The sequence below is a fragment of the Trematomus bernacchii genome, unplaced genomic scaffold (genome assembly GCF_902827165.1).
Source record: "Trematomus bernacchii unplaced genomic scaffold, fTreBer1.1, whole genome shotgun sequence".
NCBI classification, from domain to species: domain Eukaryota; kingdom Metazoa; phylum Chordata; class Actinopteri; order Perciformes; family Nototheniidae; genus Trematomus; species Trematomus bernacchii.
The window spans coordinates 9,621,805-9,641,671 of NW_022988098.1; the positions used below are offsets into that span (position 1 = coordinate 9,621,805).

The 19,867-nt window shown below is 39.7% G+C and overlaps 1 protein-coding gene across 5 annotated transcripts in view; it reads right to left on the minus strand.

Moving 5' to 3' along the window:
* iqsec1b (IQ motif and Sec7 domain ArfGEF 1b) overlaps positions 1-19,867 on the minus strand; it is a 228,098-nt gene that overhangs the window by 40,944 nt on the left and 167,287 nt on the right. Inside the window, exon 1 of one of the 5 annotated variants that reach the window (XM_034121558.1) lies at positions 3,477-3,732. The exons of the other annotated variants lie outside the window; for them this stretch is intronic. The gene's annotated coding sequence lies outside the window, so the exon portion shown is untranslated. Of the gene's footprint in view, positions 1-3,476; positions 3,733-19,867 lie in introns of those variants that run through there. 5 annotated transcript variants of the gene reach the window in all.

The following is a 19,867-nucleotide window of genomic DNA, read 5'->3' on the forward strand; positions in this document are numbered from 1 at the left end:
TTAAATGTCTGTTTCAATGTAACTTGTCTTAATATTTGTCCTTGTTCATGTTGTAAATGGAGTTGCTGTTACATTACATGACATGTTACTTGTTAGACGCTTTTATCCAAAGCGACTTACATACTCAACACTGTGGACAATCCCCACAGGAGCAATTTGGGGTGAAGTGTCTCAGGGACACAACGACATGCTGACTGCAGTGGGGTTTGAACCTGTTTGACCCCCTGATCCGAACACCAACACACTACCCACTGCGCCACACGCCTGCTGTGATGTCAGAAAAATGTCTGACTTGATCGGACAATAGTCCCTTGATCCTCCTTAGCAACAGTCTACAAAATACACATCCTGTAACAGTTCTGAGGATATTGCAGCCAGGTATATATTGCACATATTGCACATAGTTGGTATTTAACAACAAGAGGTGTCATCTATTGCTCATCATGGCACAGAGAGGGTAGTTGTGCTGCCAAAGTGAGAGATGGTCTCTACCCTTCGCTGTCCATTCTGAGCAGGACCATCAGGCCAAAACTGATGCAAGTCTGAGACGCTCGAGCAGTGCTTTTGACACGCTATGGATCCCCCTGCTGCTTCCAAGGGCATTTTGTCCAAGTGAGGGAAATAATTGGAGAGCGCATGAAGAGCAGCTGTATATCATCTGCTGGCTCCTCAGGACAGGTCATCTATTATCTACCCAAACCCCATCTGGATCAGGCCTAACAGGATGGTCTCCAGCGTGTCAGAGGACAGCAAAATACATGGAAACAAGACCAACAGGAACAACACACGTCATTCTGAGTACAACTTTTTCTGACACCTACAATAAATGTGTTATAATCTGCTTGTAGCACGGTACAATTACATATAAAGACTCATAACCATTCATAATGGTTGGTATAAAATCCATAAAACATGTTATAATGACCTAAAAGGTGAAGTATCTTAGTTCTTCATAACTGATCATTTAATGACAGTTCTCTGCCTCCATCATAGGGCTGTGCGATTACGGCAAAAATCATAATCACGATTATTTGGGTCAATAATTGATATCACGATTATTAAATACGATTATTCATTGACTTTGAAAAAATCAATTTATTGAACTTTAAAACAAATACAAATAATAATTTGAACAGTATTTTTTTAACTGTTGATTACCCTGAACGTATAATTCAACTGAAAAACCAATACAAAAAGAAATAAAATAAATGATATATTTAAATAAATAATATCAAAATAATAACAAATATTTTGGAGCGCACTTCCACAAGCTACTAAACATATATAACTATGATAAATACAAATAAATGAGACCAAAATTATTTAGATCAAATATGTCGCAGTGCACTGTCACAACCTAGCAAAGCAAAATAATTGTTTTTTTCGATTATGCTGTTTTCGTAATTGTGGCAGGCCTAAATCGTAATTGCGATTAAAATACGATTAATTGCACAGCCCTACTCCATCATACTGTATTATAATTCCAATAGTTAAAATGCATTATACACTTGTTATACTTCCTTATCCTGTTCCACTCTGAGCCTGTTTTTCAGGTCTCAGGCTCGAAAATGACATTCCCAGAACAAATGACCATATCTTCCCTTCTAAAAGGGTTAAATTAATAATCTTTGTTCTCAAAGTAATGATAAACCTGTGAGTTGGATGTAGAAAAGTCAGAACAATATAGATGCTTTTTATTTTAAAGAAAATTCAGATTTTACATAGTAAAAAACTGTAAATTATAGTGTCCGTCCAAAAATTATTTTTTACAGATAGTGAAAACTACCCTTGGATGATGGGTTAGTAGACTAAAAGCTTTAGGAATCCAAAGTACAACATATAATAAGTACCCTGTATCAAGATTGATGCAAAACAAGTGAAATTTGACCTTTTTAGAGAGATTTAGCCAAAAACTGGGCCATCTGGGGTCATTTGGGTGGATTTGACCTATCTCTGGCCCCCCTTGCTCGATTTGGTTGGTTGACATACCCTTGTGACCGTTAGAGCCAATAGAATCGAAGGGGGAGGCTCCCACCAACACACGTTGTAAAGAAAAAATATGGTTGCTTCGCGTGTGGAAAGCGAAACCAAAGTGGAGGAATGTCTCCTTCTGGAGTTTGGAAACTAAAACGCAGTTGTATTGCTTATGGATTATCAGAAATAATTTCAAAGAAGGCACAGACACATAGGATGAACCTATGGATTAACTGCAGCATCGTTTTTTTATCGTTTTAATGCCATTGAAGACCACTTTTGACCAAGGTAAGCCATATTTACGTGTTTAGCTTCTTAGCTCCACATGTGATGATGTACGCTTTCGTTTAGAGCGTCGCGAATGTTTATCACTGAGTGTTGCGGAGGGCACCGTTAGATTCAGTGTCTCCAGGACACCAAAAAAGAGTGGTTGGTTGTGCATCTAGGATAAGTAATAAGGGAGTTAGAGTGAGTTTAGTAGCCTTAGTATGTTACGTTTTTTTCGCTTGAGGCTAATTCAGAGGCTGAGTGCTAGCAATGTGGGTTTTTTTTGAAAAAAAAAAATTAAAAAGATCAGTTAGCTGAGTTTCTTCCCGTTACATGGATATAACACATTCATAGTTTTATTCAATATTAAGATTCCTTAGACGTTGTTTCCTGCAAATGACGCGTTTATCCGCCCGGTACCGGGGGGAAGGTGTGAAACTTAAAAATACTGAGGTATAGACTGATATAAATAACAAGCTGGACGTTAGTTACTTTAAGTTGTCATTGTTTGCTTTAGGTAAAGTGAAAACTAAGTAAGTATTGTTTTAAAGTATATGAGTATTTCTGAGGGATAATCATTCAACAGAGCTACAGTATACACAGATTATAACACATTTGAATCTCCATTAAAGACATAATAGTCAAAGATAAAAATCAATCGATCAAACTTTATCCATATAGTGTAAACACAAAACAAACCCCACGTCTCCCAATTTATGGACAGAGCCACATATGCCACGAAACACATGACTGAATAAAACAAGAATAACATTGAATTTGAAGCCAAATTTAAAAACGGCTCATGAAATGCAGCACAGAGACTAGATCTGCAGTAAATCCCAACTATTACAAGAGATACTCGAGTTAAAAAACAAAATCTAATGAACCCACAGGATTACTGAAGGGAGGCTGACAGACCTACCTGCCGTACAGCTGACTCCAGATCTGTCTCAACCTACACTGAAAACACTGAAGCATTGACTTTAATTAAATGTTTTATGTCAACAGATTTCACATCACTATATTAGGTTAGTTGAAAGCAATAATATTAAGTTGAACCTATTTAAATGTAAGATTATTGCTTTCAACTAACCTAATACGATAATGAAATCTGTTGACATGAAACATTTAATTAAAGTCAATGCTTCAGTGTTTTCAGTGTAGCATAACCTGAACGGAGCAAAACAAAAACAAATCAACCTCCAGGATTACTGAAGGGAGGCTGAAAGACCTACCTGCAGTACAGCTGACTCCAGATCTGTCTCAACCTGAACAGAGCCGTAACGTTTTACTCCAGCAGATTACTGATGCATTTCCAGAGGAGCATGAATCTAGTCAGAGCAGCTGAAGTAGGCACCGCCCTCTCCGTGGTGAATAACACACACTGAGGCTATTGAAGCACAGTTCCTCTGTTTACTCCCCACCCTTGGGCTCTGTTGATGTTGGCATCTGCAATAGAGGCTGTCTTTCTCTCTCTTGCATGTCCTCCTGCTGGCGTTTCACCTCCTCCAGTGAGAGCTGTGAGGCTAATATAGTGTGTGTCTGGGGAAAGGGAGTGGCAGCATGGTGTGACACACTTGATTACTCTGGCTGATTGGGGATTCTTTTTGGCTTCCTGTCTAGAAAGACAAGGTACATTTAAAGGTCACCTATTATGCAAAATCCTCTTCTTCATGTCTCTTCTACATCAACATGTGTCCCCTCTTCTTCATGTCTCTTCTACATCAACATGTGTCCCCTCTTCTTCATGTCTCTTCTTCATCAACATGTGTCCCCTCTTCTTCATGTCTCTTCTCCATCAACATGTGTCCCCTCTTCTTCATGTCTCTTCTACATCAACATGTGTCCCCTCTTCTTCATGTCTCTTCTACATCAACATGTGTCCCCTCTTCTTCATGTCTCTTCTACATCAACATGTGTCCCCTCTTCTTCATGTCTCTTCTACATCAACATGTGTCCCCTCTTCTTCATGTCTCTTCTACATCAACATGTGTCCCCTCTTCTTCATGTCTCTTCTTCATCAACATGTGTCCCCTCTTCTCCATGTCTCTTCTACATCAACATGTGTCCCCTCTTCTTCATGTCTCTTCTACATCAACATGTGTCCCCACTTCTTCATGTCTCTTCTTCATCAACATGTGTCCCCACTTCTCCATGTCTCTTCTACATCAACATGTGTCCCCTCTTCTTCATGTCTCTTCTTCATCAACATGTGTCCCCTCTTCTTCATGTCTCTTCTACATCAACATGTGTCCCCTCTTCTTCATGTCTCTTCTTCATCAACATGTGTCCCCTCTTCTTCATGTCTCTTCTACATCAACATGTGTCCCCTCTTCTTCATGTCTCTTCTACATCAACATGTGTCCCCTCTTCTTCATGTCTCTTCTTCATCAACATGTGTCCCCTCTTCTTCATGTCTCTTCTACATCAACATGTGTCCCCTCTTCTTCATGTCTCTTCTACATCAACATGTGTCCCCTCTTCTTCATGTCTCTTCTTCATCAACATGTGTCCCCTCTTCTCCATGTCTCTTCTACATCAACATGTGTCCCCTCTTCTTCATGTCTCTTCTACATCAACATGTGTCCCCTCTTCTTCACGTCTCTTCTACATCAACATGTGTCCCCTCTTCTTCATGTCTCTTCTACATCAACATGTGTCCCCTCTTCTTCATGTCTCTTCTACATCAACATGTGTCCCCTCTTCTTCATGTCTCTTCTTCATCAACATGTGTCCCCTCTTCTTCATGTCTCTTCTACATCAACATGTGTCCCCTCTTCTTCATGTCTCTTCTCCATCAACACGTGTCCCCTCTTCTTCTTGTCTCTTCTACATCAACATGTGTCCCCTCTGTGTAAAGAGACTCTGAAAGTTTCAGGAACAAAGATTCTCTCTCTTTTTGTCCTGATCCATTTTTATAAAAACCTGTCTGAAAATGAGCTGATCAGATTTTGGCCACTTTATGATGTCATAACGATGTTTTGTCTTGTGTAACCATTAGCCAATCAGCAACCAAGGTAACCCCCCCCCCCCACCTTATCACCTGAATCTCCTCCTAGAGCACCATTGTGTTCTTTGTAACCAAATCTCTCTCAGAGGGGCGTGGGGAGGGGCTCCTTATTTTCATCTAAAGTAACAGAGAGAGAATCAGCACTTTTGAAACAGGGCTGAAACAGAGGGGATTATGGGATGCTGCAATGATCTGTTTGGTGTTTGGAGCCAAACACTTCAGAGACATGTTTTGTATATATCTGAGACCTATAATAAAGTAATGAAAAACAGTATAATAGGGGACCTTTAACTAATGTGCATTTAAAAAAGAGGAATAGTTTCGGCGAAAACTAAAAGGTACCATGGGGTCAGATTAGAATTTTCAAAAGGGGGGTTCGTCTAGCATGAAACACTTGAAATAACTAAAGGATAAGTTAAAAAAGAAAGTTGAAAGACAGTGAGGTCATAGAAAACTATTTCTGCTAAAAAGTTAGCAATGATTGAGAGTCAGACCTAAACATCTCACACTGCACTGTCACTTTAATTCATGTACCTTTGTTATTCATGTTTTATTATCTTTGCTTTTAAATTAGTGTTTTTAAATGCCATTTTATAATATGTTTCTTAATGCTCTTAATGTCTTTCATTTTTGTAAAGCACTTTGAATTGCCTTGTGTTGAAAGGTGCTATATAAATAAACTTGCCTTGCCTTCCAACAGCACCCTCCTTAAACTGAAACTCATTGATGTGTGTTTTCCTGTCATTATCCCTTGACACTTCTCTATTTCTTTTATCGCAATATCACATAACTGGTGTCAAAGTGAAGAACGTGGCACCTACAGCTCACTTCCTGTCAATTGACACCCTGCGGGAATTTAAAGAAATGGGGAAGTACTTCAGTGTGGGACACTCCCACTGAGTTATAGTTAAATACTGAGGGAGCAAAAATAGCTCAGTGCTCATGACACAGCACATGGGAGTGCACTGGGCTGAGAGGTGAATAGAGTTTTCCATTAATAACTAACTGAGTAAGCCACACATGTTCTTAATGGTTCTTACATCTTGAATTCCCTACAAGTAAACAAAGAACCACTCACTTCAACCTCTTAAGCCCTGAGCCTGTTTTTCAGGTCTCGAAAATGACATTCCCAGAACAAATGACCATATCTTCCCTTCTAAAAGGGTTAAATTAATAATCTTTATTCTCAAAGTATTGATAAACCTGTGAGTTGGATGTAGAAGAGTCAGAATCAATATAGATATTTTTGGGGGTCATTTGGGTGGATTTGACCTATCTCTGGCCCCCCTTGCTCGATTTTGATGAATGAAATCTCTTTATAACCGCTAGAGCCAATGGAATCGAGGGAAAGTTCTATACACACCAAAACGTTAACAAATAAGGAGTGAGAGTGACGCGTGAGCACAGATCCTCTTTGGCTCAAAACAATTGTGTTCGAGCAACAGCAGCCAGCTATTTTAAGTGAAAAGCCTTAAATAAGCAGCTAGCACAAGCTACAAGTGACTAACAGCCAACATTAGCAAATAAATATGTCGCTCCTAAGAATTAATTTCCTGTTAGCGATGTGAGCTTTTTAACCAGTTAAGCCCTGAGCCTGTTTTTCAGGTCTCAGGCTCGAAAATGCCATTCCCAGAACAATTGACTATATCTTCACTTCTAAAAGGGGTAAATTCATAATCTTTGTTCTCAAAGCAATGATAAACCTGTGAGTTGGATGTAGAAAAGTCAGAATCAATATAGATATTTTTTATTTTAAAGTAAATTCAGATTGAACATAGTAAAGAAATGTAAATTATAGTGTCCGTCCAAAAATAAACCATTACTTATTGTGAAAACCACCCTTGAATGAAGGGATCGGAGACTAAAAGCTTTAGGAATCCAAACTATAACATATAACAAGTACCCTGTATCAAGATTGATGCAAAACAAGTGACATTTGACCTTTTTAGAGAGATTGAGCAACATTTGGGTGGAAATGGGTGTATTTGCCGTTTCTCTGGAACCCATTGGTCAATTTTGATGATTGACATCTCTTTCGAACCGTTAGAGCCAATAGAATCGAAGGGGAATTTCCACATACACACACACGATACCATTGAGAAGTCAGAGCTATGCGCACGCAGTTTGCCCAAAGCGAAACCTATCTTCCGCTCTGAAAGAGTTTACAAGCCATTACACAGACATCTACAGTAACATCAAACTATTAATGTAGCCCGATGATTTGACTGCTATTCATTGAGGGTAATCCTGAGTACTCACAGAATGGGTCTCTTAGCGTATGTTAAATATCAATCTGCATTACATTATATGTTACTTGTTAGACGCTTTTATCCAAAGCGACTTACATACTCAATACTGTGGACAATCCCCACAGGAGCAATTTGGGGTGAAGTGTCTCAGGGACACAACGACATGCTGACTGCAGTGGGGTTTGAACCTGTGCAATCTGCACAATCTACTTCACAATCTACTTCACATACATTTGCTGATGCAGGCTTAGAAATGGCTGCTTTACATCATGCTCCGGCACATCGAATTGTTGCTTAGCTAGTCTCATTTGCATTTCCCATCTACGTTGCCAAGTGTTTTCTGTCCATGCATCGTTTCTAATAAGACTAATGTCAGTCCCATCTGGTAGAGCTGTCAATATTCATCTTTATGCGCAACACAAACTGGTCCACAGTACACCTTATGCATACCAACAAATCCACTGCCTGTTAGCATACAGTAAGTGAGACATGCTTAAAGATGATGCTGAACAGGAAGATGGAACAGGAATCTATGATAAGGATTGGCCAAGCAGGGAAATGCTTACACTGTCTTTAAATAAATCCTTAGCAGTCAGAGCTTGTGATGAAGTGACCTCTGTTTGACTCTTCCTGCCCCAAGAGATATATATGTCCTCCTCAGTAACACTTCCTCTTCAAATATGACCCCTTGAAGCAATCCTTTTTCATATCTCCAGCCAGAGGAGTCCTATCACATTTCACAACTTGTCATATCTTGTTGAGCTCATGGTTTATGATGCTCTCGCCTTTCTAAAATATGCCTTAAACCATCAGAACAAATCTAAACAGTCAATCAGGGTGGAGTTCAAACAAGCAAGTCAGATACCAACTGTGCGTTCAACTGTCTCATGTAACAGGGAGTGAACGGTGTGACGACAGCTGCTTTTCCAGGAAAGGAAGCTTCTTCTGCTTCAACCTGACTCTCATGAATATTACATGGGTGACAGAATATGAACAGTATATCTCTGAGCAAAGTTAACATGCCTTAACCATGTGACTGTGTGATAAGAAACCCTGAAGGACCTCCAATTCAGCCTCGGCACAGTTGGGAGGATAACTTTCATTTATGTTCAGCACTCAGTAACTTCCCATCCCAGTGAAATATGATTTGGAGTCAGTCAGCAGAAGTTATTTTCACCAAGCTAGGAAAAACATGGATGTCATGAAGAGGATGAATCTGTAATTGTTTGAAGAAGGTGAAAAGTACAATATGTCAAAAAGAACAGGAAGGAACAAATACTTCATTCAAGCCATTGTTTCTAAAAGAAAAAATACTTTTGAAGGCTTCAATTTAACTATTATCATCCGTAGCGAGGTGAGCCGTGCGTGACCCTAACAGATATTTGTCAATCTGATTTCAGCTGAGTCTCAAACAGCGATACTTCCCGTAAGACAATAATGTTTTTGCACAGAAGTTCACGGGATCTTTGTGTCCGGAGGGGATGAATGAGGTGTCTGAATATCTGCCAAATCAAGAGCCTGACAGGACCTGCCATGTTAATTTAATCCTCAGGTACAGAACAATCACCCCTCCCTACAGTGTCTCTCTCCCCTTGCCCGAGGTTACCTGTACAACACCTAAACACACCATGTTTCCTTTCCATGGAAACTAACTGAAGTGAAACCAATGCAGGCAGCTACTTGCAGTGTAAAAGCTTTACAGTATGCTGTTTTCACACGGGACGCGATGCTAATATTCGCTCTAGTCGCTCGTGTTTCACCGCGGCTATCAGCGTAGTTTTCTCGCATCATTCACACAGGATGTGCTGGCGAGGAGGCGGGGCTTATCTCCATATAGATACTATGGTAGATACCAACTACAACAAAATGAACACATTTTACCGTGATTAAATTGTTAATACACGTTTCAAAATGATGCTGAAGTAACAACATACTGATACCGGTTTGTAAATACCAGTTATTAATGCGTGTGTACACAAGACGGCAGGCGAAACCGTTTGAAATGTGTGTTTCCTGAATGGAGATCTGATCGATCAGGCTAAACCAACCTGTATATATGCTCGGTCCACACTCACAACAACGTCATACAGACATAAATAAAGCAGCTATGTGTGCTAACAGCTAACGGCTGATGTTTTGGTTTTCTGATTCAACGTCACCCGAATTTGACCCTCGAGTCATATTTTTTTTGTTTCTTCTCTGCTATCAGCAGAATAAAGTGAAACTGAAGTTTAGCAAATTGAATCACATTTTATCAATGCATTTGTTTATATTTTATTTTGTAATAGTTATCAGTCACTATGTGTAACATGAAAAGTGTCGCTCAAAATTACCAACCAACAGTAAACCTGGCCATGTCTAACCAAATTAGTGATATTTGAGAGAACCTTTTGAAATCTGGGGCGATGTATTCCTTTCTCTTTGAACAGTGGTGATAAAAAAGTTGAGGAAGATGGAGAATGACATGCAATTTAGCGAGGTAGATTAAAACTAATCCCCCGGACCACCAGGGGACCCTAACTCAAGCACTTGTTTATCGAAAAGTTGGCTTTTATCGCCTCTATTCTTGTTATTTATGTGCACAAATGGCATCCCTTCACCATCATAATAACAAGGTTAATCTTGAGGTTTATTTGCATTGTTTCTTTATGTTTTTGATGTACAAACATATGAAAGATATCTGCACGTGTGGGTAAAATAATCTTCACAAGAAGAAGATGTCAGTCACTATCCACAGACCCCAATCCAATTGTTTCCGCACCAAACAAATCCACAGCTTGTAATAACACCTTCTCTTGTTTAGTGTTTTGCTGTCATGTTTAGAAGCAATTGTATACTTGTTACTGCAGCCTGGTTGTAAAAGTGAAGCTAAAACAATATGACAGACCATTGTTCAGCCCCTCCACAATGCCTGTTATGTCTGCCGACAGTAACGGAGGCAATAAATCTAAGAGACAGCGCACCAGCAGAATAATCCCCTGCAGATTGTCCCCGCCACATGTTACTGGGCCCTGAGGCAACTTGTTGACAACAATCCTAGACACACACTTGGCCATGGGCGGGCTTCCATAAGCAGAAAGTAATCCACACATGAACACTGGATGAACCCTGCATCTGATCCCAAGGCAAGGTAATCACGTTCAATGCCTTAAATCTTTAAAAAACAATGTAATGTTTGTTAATGTTGACCTAAGGAAGCCCTGAGAGGCAAATCAGAACAATAATTCTATCTGATAGTCCATTTTAAACGTCTGATTTAAATAGTTGTTTTTGTAGTAGCTATTTTGACCACAAGAGGCTGAAGTGCACCAATACTCTCATTGTTTATACAACACGAATGATTCATGTGATCATCTGGGAGAGTTTTTATTTCTCTGTGCACTTTAATCACACTTATAGATGTACTGAGTGTTCTGCAAGTTCTGTAACTTTACTGTCAAGTCTCTTCTTTTGATAGAAACGTAGTTATTAAGGCGCTAGATTAAAACTGAAAAGTTAAAGTAAAGGATAATCTGATGGAGTAAAAAGTACAATATCAGCTTCCAAAATGTAGTAAAGTAGAAGTATATGGAAAATATTCAGGTAAAGTTACTCACAATGTTACTTAAAGGGGACCTATCATGCAAAATGCACTTGTGTACGTCTTTTCTACATGAATATGTGTCCCCGGTGTTCCAGGGAACTCACCAAGTGTCAGAAAACACAACCCTCTCTATTTTCCTCCATACCCAAATCTCTAAAAAAGGGGCTGCAACGGATCTGATCAAAACTGATCCAGATTTGAACACTGTCCTGACGTCAGGACGGTGGCGCTACGGCTATTGGGCCAACTCCACCAATCAGGAGGAGACAGCCACGGCCATTGCCGTTCGAAAGTGCTGGAGACGCTGTAGTACATATGCCAGGCCAGTAGGTGGTGCTGTTCTCACAGAATCAGCCCTTGCAAAAACAGAGCTAGAAATTGTCAAATTGAGCAAAATGAGGCATGGCTAAAATGCATGATCTGTTTGGTATTTTGAAAAAAAAAAAAGTATAAATATGCCTTATATAGGTATGGTCCTACACTATATTATTCAAATATAGCATGATAGGTCCACTTTAAGTACTGTAGTTGCAAAATCTAGCCTTCACTTTTGCTCTTTTGCAAACAAATCCAAGAGCTTTTGCAAAGGAGACATCACTCCGGCAGCCATTCTGTCTCAAATGAGCCGCCGTGAAATCCACTTCTCTAAACACAATGACGAAGAGTCAACTTTGAGGATGAAAACAGATGTCATGCTGCAGCTCCGATGAGTCAGGACTGTGAACCGTTCTCCCTCAGCAGACTCCCATCAGAACCATTATCTTGGAGTAAAGTGTCCTCGCTGTGATAATGAATGACGGGCCGTCCTCTGAAACTGAACAGATGACTCATCGGACGCGTGTCTCAGCTTCCTGCTCTGAACGCTGCTCCAGAAAACTCTTCTGATGTGGAACCATGATTTATTTAACACATGCTGATGTATTTTGCATAAGAAACTAAATGCTGGAGTGCACCGGAGGTTGAGGATCGTCAATAACCAGGCTTGGGGAGTAACTGTAATCCCTCACAGTTAAATACAATGTGGGATTACTAGCAGGATGACAATACTACTAAAAACCTAAAAAGAGCATATAGTGTTTGTTGTAAAAGGATCAGATGTTCTCTCTTCTCTGTGAGCTGTTCTGTTCTGTAGGATAATACTTTAAGTGTGAATCTATACTTCTACTGCCTGAATCTGCTTTATTTCTAAAGCTGTGGACTCAAAGCAAGCAGGAAATGTCACTTTCCTTCAAAACAGAAAATATCTATAACCAATAATCAGTAAATTCAGCAAACTGTACATTCATTCTCGTGAATATAACACAACAACAGGCCATTTTGATTCATAACCACAGAGGATTTCATCTTTCGAGTATTATCTGATAGCAAGCTGCTTAATGCTGCATAATCCACCAAACGTTCAAATCCTGCCCCTGAGGACAAAAACCAAGAACCGACGAAACAGATCTGTCCTCAGAGATGAAATTATATCCACAAAGATCACACAAGTCACACATAATCCAGCGCTGTGGGGCCATTAAACTCATTATTGATGAGTTAACTTGCGCTTTGCTAAAAACCTATTAACGTGTGTTAAGATATGAACAGAGGTGGGAAGTAGTGGAGTACAAATACTTCTTTACTGTACTTAAGTACATTTTTCTGGTATCAGTACTTTACTCCACTACTTATTTTTCTGACGACTTTTTACTTTGACTTCTTACATTTTGAACACAAATACCTGTACTTTCTACTTCTTACATGTTGAACACAAATACCTGTACTTTCTACTTCTTACATGTTGAACACAAATACCTGTACTTTCTACTTCTTACATGTTGAACACAAATACCTGTACTTTCTACTTCTTACATGTTGAACACAAATACCTGTACTTTCTACTTCTTACATTTGAACACAATACCTGTACTTTCTACTTCTTACATGTTGAACACAAATACCTGTACTTTCTACTTCTTACATGTTGAACACAAATACCTGTACTTTCTACTTCTTACATTTCAAACACAAATACCTGTACTTTCTACTTCTTACATGTTGAACCCAATACCTGTACTTTTCTACTTCTTACATGTTGAACCCAAATACCTGTACTTTCTACTTCTTACATGTTGAACACAAATACCTGTACTTTCTACTTCTTACATGTTGAACACAAATACCTGTACTTTCTACTTCTTACATTTCAAACACAAATACCTGTACTTTTCTACTTCTTACATGTTGAACCCAAATACCTGTACTTTCTACTTCTTACATGTTGAACCCAAATACCTGTACTTTCTACTTCTTACATGTTGAACACAAATACCTGTACTTTCTACTTCTCACATTTCCCAAACAGGCTGGTTCCTTTAGTTTGGAATGTGTGTTTGGTGGCGTGATCATTATTATTTAGAGTCATTGCGTGCCTATTGATTTGAACACGATCCGTGTATCCATCATTTCCTGGTCTTCTCTAAAGAAGAGGGACCAATGAAAACGTTGTCATGTTGCCGTTGTTCAGCATGGAAACATTCATTAGCTAACAATGACATTATTGTTCTATTAATATAAAGGGAGGTCAGGTACTCTTTAAAACAGCTGCTAGTTATGGGTACTTTTTACTGAAGTACATTTCAAAACCCTCTTTACTTTTACTTGAGTAAAGAAGTTTAGTCAGTACTTCTACTTTCACCAGAGTATTTTTAAACACGAATATCTGTACTTCTACTTGAGTAAAGGATGTGTGTACTTTTGCCATCTCTGGATATGAAGATAAATGTTGTAAGAGCGGACCCTCCGTCTCGTTGGCAGTGATGGGAAACAGGAGCTCTTAAAGTGAAGTGCTGTCCAGGTCAGCAGCCTGATGCAATGAACTATTCCTGGGTCTGTTTAAAGGATCAATACGGATTCATCACACAGCCTTCCTGCGCTCAGCAAAAGAGAGCAAGGATGCAGCAGACCTCAAGGCAAAAACCCAAAACAGAAAAGCATCCTCCACACAAGTCTGCAAAGCTTCTACTACTACTTATTTATATAAATAGTTATCACAGCAATAAACCGTATTCAATGTACATTATTTAATTTCATATTCTGTTCCTGTACACATCATATTCTATTTACATGTATATAGACTTTTTGCACTATTTTGTATTGTATTGTACATGTTGAATTGTTGGAGGAGCTCAGGTCAGAAGAATGTCATTGCCATTTCTACACTGTAGCTTTGAGCACATGACAATACAACCTTTGAATGTTGAATATCCTTGGAGGACACAGAAAACAACAATCCAAGCACTGTGAGAGAAGTGTAAGCATCTCTCTACAAGCTAAAGGGTTTCCTCCAGCAAGCTGCCATGACATCAGACTACAGGAGACAGAGAGGAGGAGAAAGAGAGGAAGAGGATGAGGAAGAGGAGGAGGAATCTATTGCTGCAGTCATCTCTACCAGACACCTGCCTGCCTGCATGTAAACAGAGTATACACAGCACTCTCCTCGTTCTATGTCCACCTCACACAGGTCACACTTATGCCACAAGCAGGGGGGAGATAATAATAATAATGTATACTAATACGTGTATTTAGTACAGCACCTGTCACAGAAATAAAAGTGCTTCACAAGAAAGAACAAAAGTTGAAATGAAGACCACAGAAACATGAATACAATAACAACATGAGGCAGACATTAAGGTTAACATGACAACAAAACACAGAGCATGTGGAGTCCAGAAAGGAACACACATGAGAACAGAACACATCACAAGTAGAAAAACTAAAGCCAATGGAAAAAGATGACATAAGAAAGACATTAATTCGGCCTACCGGCAGAGAGAAGACACCCGGGAAGAAACCTCCTTACACCTCGAGATTCACAGAGAAACAGACCCTCTGCTCCCTCCTGTGATCTGAGCCTCTCTCCCAACCCTCTGTCACTCTCTCTCTCTCTCTCCCCTCCCTCTTGGCAATATCATGTGTCCAGTCTGGCGAATCGTCCCTCTGCAAGGTCAAGGTTTTGTTTCTGCACCGAGGCGCAGTCAGAGTGTGCAGGATTTTTAATTCAGTCTCTTCACAGTGTGGCGAACTCCTACCCGGCTATTTTATCCTCTACTGTTTCCATTCTTTTAGCCTTTGCAGATCAGCTTTTCACTTCTATTTGGTGACCACACATTTGACAACTACAGACCCTCAAGGGAAAAAAGACACCCAAACATATCCATAAAGCCTTTGACGAAAGGTCTGCTTACCTAACTTCAAATCATCAGTCCATCAATATCTTGTATACAGTGTATATTTAATGTAACATGATCAATTCATACTTTCATATCATTATAATGTCATCATTGTACCTTTAATCTAAATGTATTTTTTATATATGTCTACTCTATGCTATTTATAGTTTGTTTTTATGTCTGTAACTGGTAACTGTATCAATTGTCTGTGAAATGTCTATCTGAAGCACCTTGAACTGCACTTGTATGAAAGGTGCTATACAAATAAAGATTATTATTATTATTACGAATTAAGCAGAAATCTTGACAAATGGTGGTTTGTTTTACCTCCCAAAGGACCCGTTGCACTTTTAAAATGTTTTGACAGAAGCGTCAGCATGATACCTGAATTTCAGAACAATAACTCATACCTCACTTTGAGAAGCAGAAACAAGTTGTGTGGCTTTAGGGACCGCAAAAAACGTTCAGTCTGTATTTCCAACACTTTCATCCAGACTGAAATATCTCAACAACCATTGGACGGCTTGCTAATACAGTTTCTTCAGATGTTCAATTTCTCCTCAGCCCAAGTTGTAACAACGATCAAATGCCATCAAAACTAATGACACTTAAATGTGTGAGAGAGAAACTACCAAACGTTATCATGCTAACATTAGCCACCTTTAGCTTAGCAGTGGTGATGCAAAGCAATCCGATCGTAATGTTGTTAGTTTATAGCCTGGCTAGCTTTTACCTTCTGACGATTGCATTTGCACTTCAGACATCAAAAAGTGGTGTTAATGTGTGGAGATTATCCTGCTGAACAAAACGTATTATAAACTGGTTTTGGCCACAGAATTTATTTACTGCAATATACATACCTACATCCAACATCTTTCCTAGCTAAATCTGGGTTGGGCCTAAAAAAATATGTCATAACTGCACGACTGCACAATTTTACTCGGATCCTAGTAATGAGCTGGTTGTGACGAGTCTCCCCTCTCCATTAACCCGAGTCCTTTGAGTCCTATACCTGGTGACGTACAAATTAAAACTATAAATTGCGTCACTCGCTATTCTCCTTATAACATGTAAAATCACATTACAACGTACTCCAGTCCGTCTGCCTAGCCTTTAGCAAGTAGGATAACTGCCAGAAGTGATCGTTTGGCTCAGGGGACGCGGATCAGTGAAACTCGGAGCCGTAACCGTAGCAGATCCAGAGATTCAGACTTATCATGCAAGAGTCAACAGCAGACTCAGATTCGGTGAGCGGACTGAATGAGTGATTGCTCCGCACAGCTCGAAACAGCAAGCGGTTTCGGACTCGTCCTGGTTTTCAGACTCAGTGAGTGTCAGCTCTGTTTGTGATAACATAGATGCATACGACTTCACCCAGTCAAGTGTAAGAAGCCAAATACTGCAATAAACAAGCATTAAGACACAAACGTTGTTAGATCATGTTTGTGTAGCGGACGTTAATGTAATGTTAGTTTAATATGCTCGTAAAATGCAAATCTCAAGTGACAAATTACAAATACACAAACAGTGGACTGCCGCCCTCACTAGTAGCTCTGAACTTTGAATTTATTTGAAGTTGGAGACTATGTGCTCCTGTTTCACCGGTAGGATTTCTACGCTCTTGGTGATGCTGACTCATATGACTCAAAGGACTCGTATGATCCGGATCTCTTCAATGACTGACTCAGAAGACCTTGAGTCCGTAAATCCAGATTTGCTATCTCTAATCAGGGCCACATGAGAAGAAAATCTTGGCATATGACCAAAGGTAAAGGGAAATGTAGTTCTGACTTTAATCTCAAAATTCTGAGAAATAATTCTGAGAAAAGAAGACAAGATTTCAAGAAACATCTAAAGATTCTGACCTTTTTTTAAATCGGAACTACTTTTTAATTTTTGTATTTAGGTCACATGCAAAACAAACGTGTTGTCATGTGGCCCTAATCCTCTACCATAATAGCATATTTGTTTATGTTGAAAATGAAATACAAATTATGATATAAAGATATTGACGCGTTGTCTTACTTAGTTCAGAGACCTGCGATTATTCTGACAAGCTGTTATATAATAAAACCTTTGAATCTTTTAATCTTGGAGGAGCCTGTAACCTAAGATTTTCATTGACATATCTACACTGTAGCTATGTACAAATGACAATAAAAGCCTTGAATCCTTGAATATCTTCACCTGAACTCAACGACTGCCATTATCCAATAAACAAAGAAGACATACTAGTTTGATCCAGTGTATTCCTACAGTCTGATTGTGAAACGCCTTCTCTCTTGCATATAAAACGGGGTAATGACACTACAGAATTCTTTGCAAAGACAATCCGCTCCTGAGAGAATAAGACTTACGGTTTGGACTGTAACCTGCAGCTGGCATGGAGCGGCATTAATATCCTGTTCGAGCCTTTCTGTCCACAGGAAGTTTGCCAGGGGTCCTGCCCCCTTCACACCTCAATGTCGCTACTAAATGGTGGTAATGAGAGAGAGAGAGAGATAGAGAGAGAGAGAGAGAGAGAGAGAGAGAGAGAGAGAGAGAGAGAGAGAGAGAGCTAGAAGCCCCAGCTACGATCATAGCTCTCCCGCTCTCTCTCAATACTCTCGCTCTTCTCTCGCTCTCTCTGGTCTCTCTGCTCTCTCTCTCTCTCTGCTCCTCTCTCTCTCGTTCTCGCCTCTGCCTCCTCCCTGCTCTCTCTCTTCTCTCTCTTTCTCTCTCCTTATCTCGTCATCTCCTCTCTCGAGAGAGAGTGCGAGACACTGGCCTGTAGGATTACTGTTAATGGGATTTCCCTCTAATGGCTCCTTCGCTGACAGGTGGCGTCCTCGTTTAGCGCGATAGCTCTAAAAACATCATGAGGTTTAAAGCTGGCCTCACCTTGGGCTGCAAAAAATATCCATCTTAGAGAGATCCTTCTATCAGAGGGGAATGGTTTTCATGAGAGCACGCATAAACACTTTCTATAAACAAGTGAAAGTACTGAGCGTGCTGAAATATATAAAACAAGCCATTTAAAAAAAAAAAAACGAATTAAAGAGTTGTTTTAAATAAAAAGGTTCAATATTTGTCAGTAAATTACAACTTTTTATTTTTAAACCTTTATTTCAACAGGAACGTTTTATTTAGATTCAAAATCTAATTTTCAAGAAAGTCCTGACTAACGAAAACTTCCCCAAGCTTTCAAACTAAACTAAAAAACACTGAGTATGGTGGCTGACAGGTGGCGTCCTCGTTTAGCTCCATAGCTCTAAAAACATCATGAGGTTTAAAGCTGGCCTCACCCTGGGCTGCAAATCATATCCATCTTAGGCCTCCTTCACACGGGAACGTTTGCGTTTATGCACAGTATGCGTATTCAAAAAAGTCTTCCGTTCACATGCATTCGTTTCATTTAACGTGTCTGTTCAAACGAGGCCGCTGGAAACGCTGTAGTACATATGCCGGGACTGTAAGTGGCGCTGTAACTTCCGCCAAAATACACCAAAAGCAGCGAAGAAGAGCAGCCCGAGCAGCCCCGCAGCAATGTTGCCATGGCTACCCTTCTGTTTAAGCCCCGCGGTGTATTTAGCAACATGTAGTTCATGTAATTCTCCATGTCCACTTGTTGCTGATGGTTGTGGTAGAGGAGCTGTATATGTTGCACTAATATCTGTAGCATGGTCAGTAGCAGTAGCACTAGCAGTAGCTACTGACAGGAGGAAGTGTGTGTGGCGATTGCTGGTATTCAGCGGGATATAGTCATTTCCTCAGCATATGGATAAATGCAACGGGGAAGTTAACTGAAAGAAACTGAATCTGTGGATATTGCATCGACCGACCAAGAAGCACGTCTCTGTGGAGAGGACGCGCTCAGAAAGAGAGATATTCTCTACAAACACCGGGTGAGATGCACCTTTGTCAATATAATGGATCAATGCATGAAATCTGACTCTGTTTATTTTGTTTAAGGAGTATATTGGGCGTTAACAATTCTGGTTTGCCTTTTATAATATTATTTCATTCAAGAACCCCTTGTGCGTTTAATTAACACAGCCATGCTACAGCAGTGAGCAGGAGAGGTGGGGAGAGGCGGGGCTATCGTTATTTTTTCAGGAAATATTCGTATAGAGGTGATTACACGGACTCGGTTGACCCCCCAGAGCGTTTCGTTTGCAAATCTATCCACCTTGGGACCCGTTATCGTTTGTGGGGTCAGTTTCTATCGGCCTCGTGTAAATAATAGGGCTATACGCACGCGAAACTATGCAGATACAAGCAGTTTTCTCCTCGTGTAAACGGCGCCTTAGAGAGATCCTTCTATCAGAGGGGAAGGGTTTTCCTCCAGAGCACGCATAAACACTTTCTATACACGAGGGAAAGTACTCAATTATGCTCATGATAAGAACACTTTTATTTTAGTTTATCAATCAATCATTTCCTATTCCGTGTGATGAAAAAAATCCATGCAAAAACTTGATGAAATATATAAAAAAAGGCATTTAAAAAGAAAAAATACCAAATTAGAGTTTGGTTTGAAATACAAATGTTCAACAATTTCTCCGTCAATTACAACTTTTTAATTTTTTTAAAC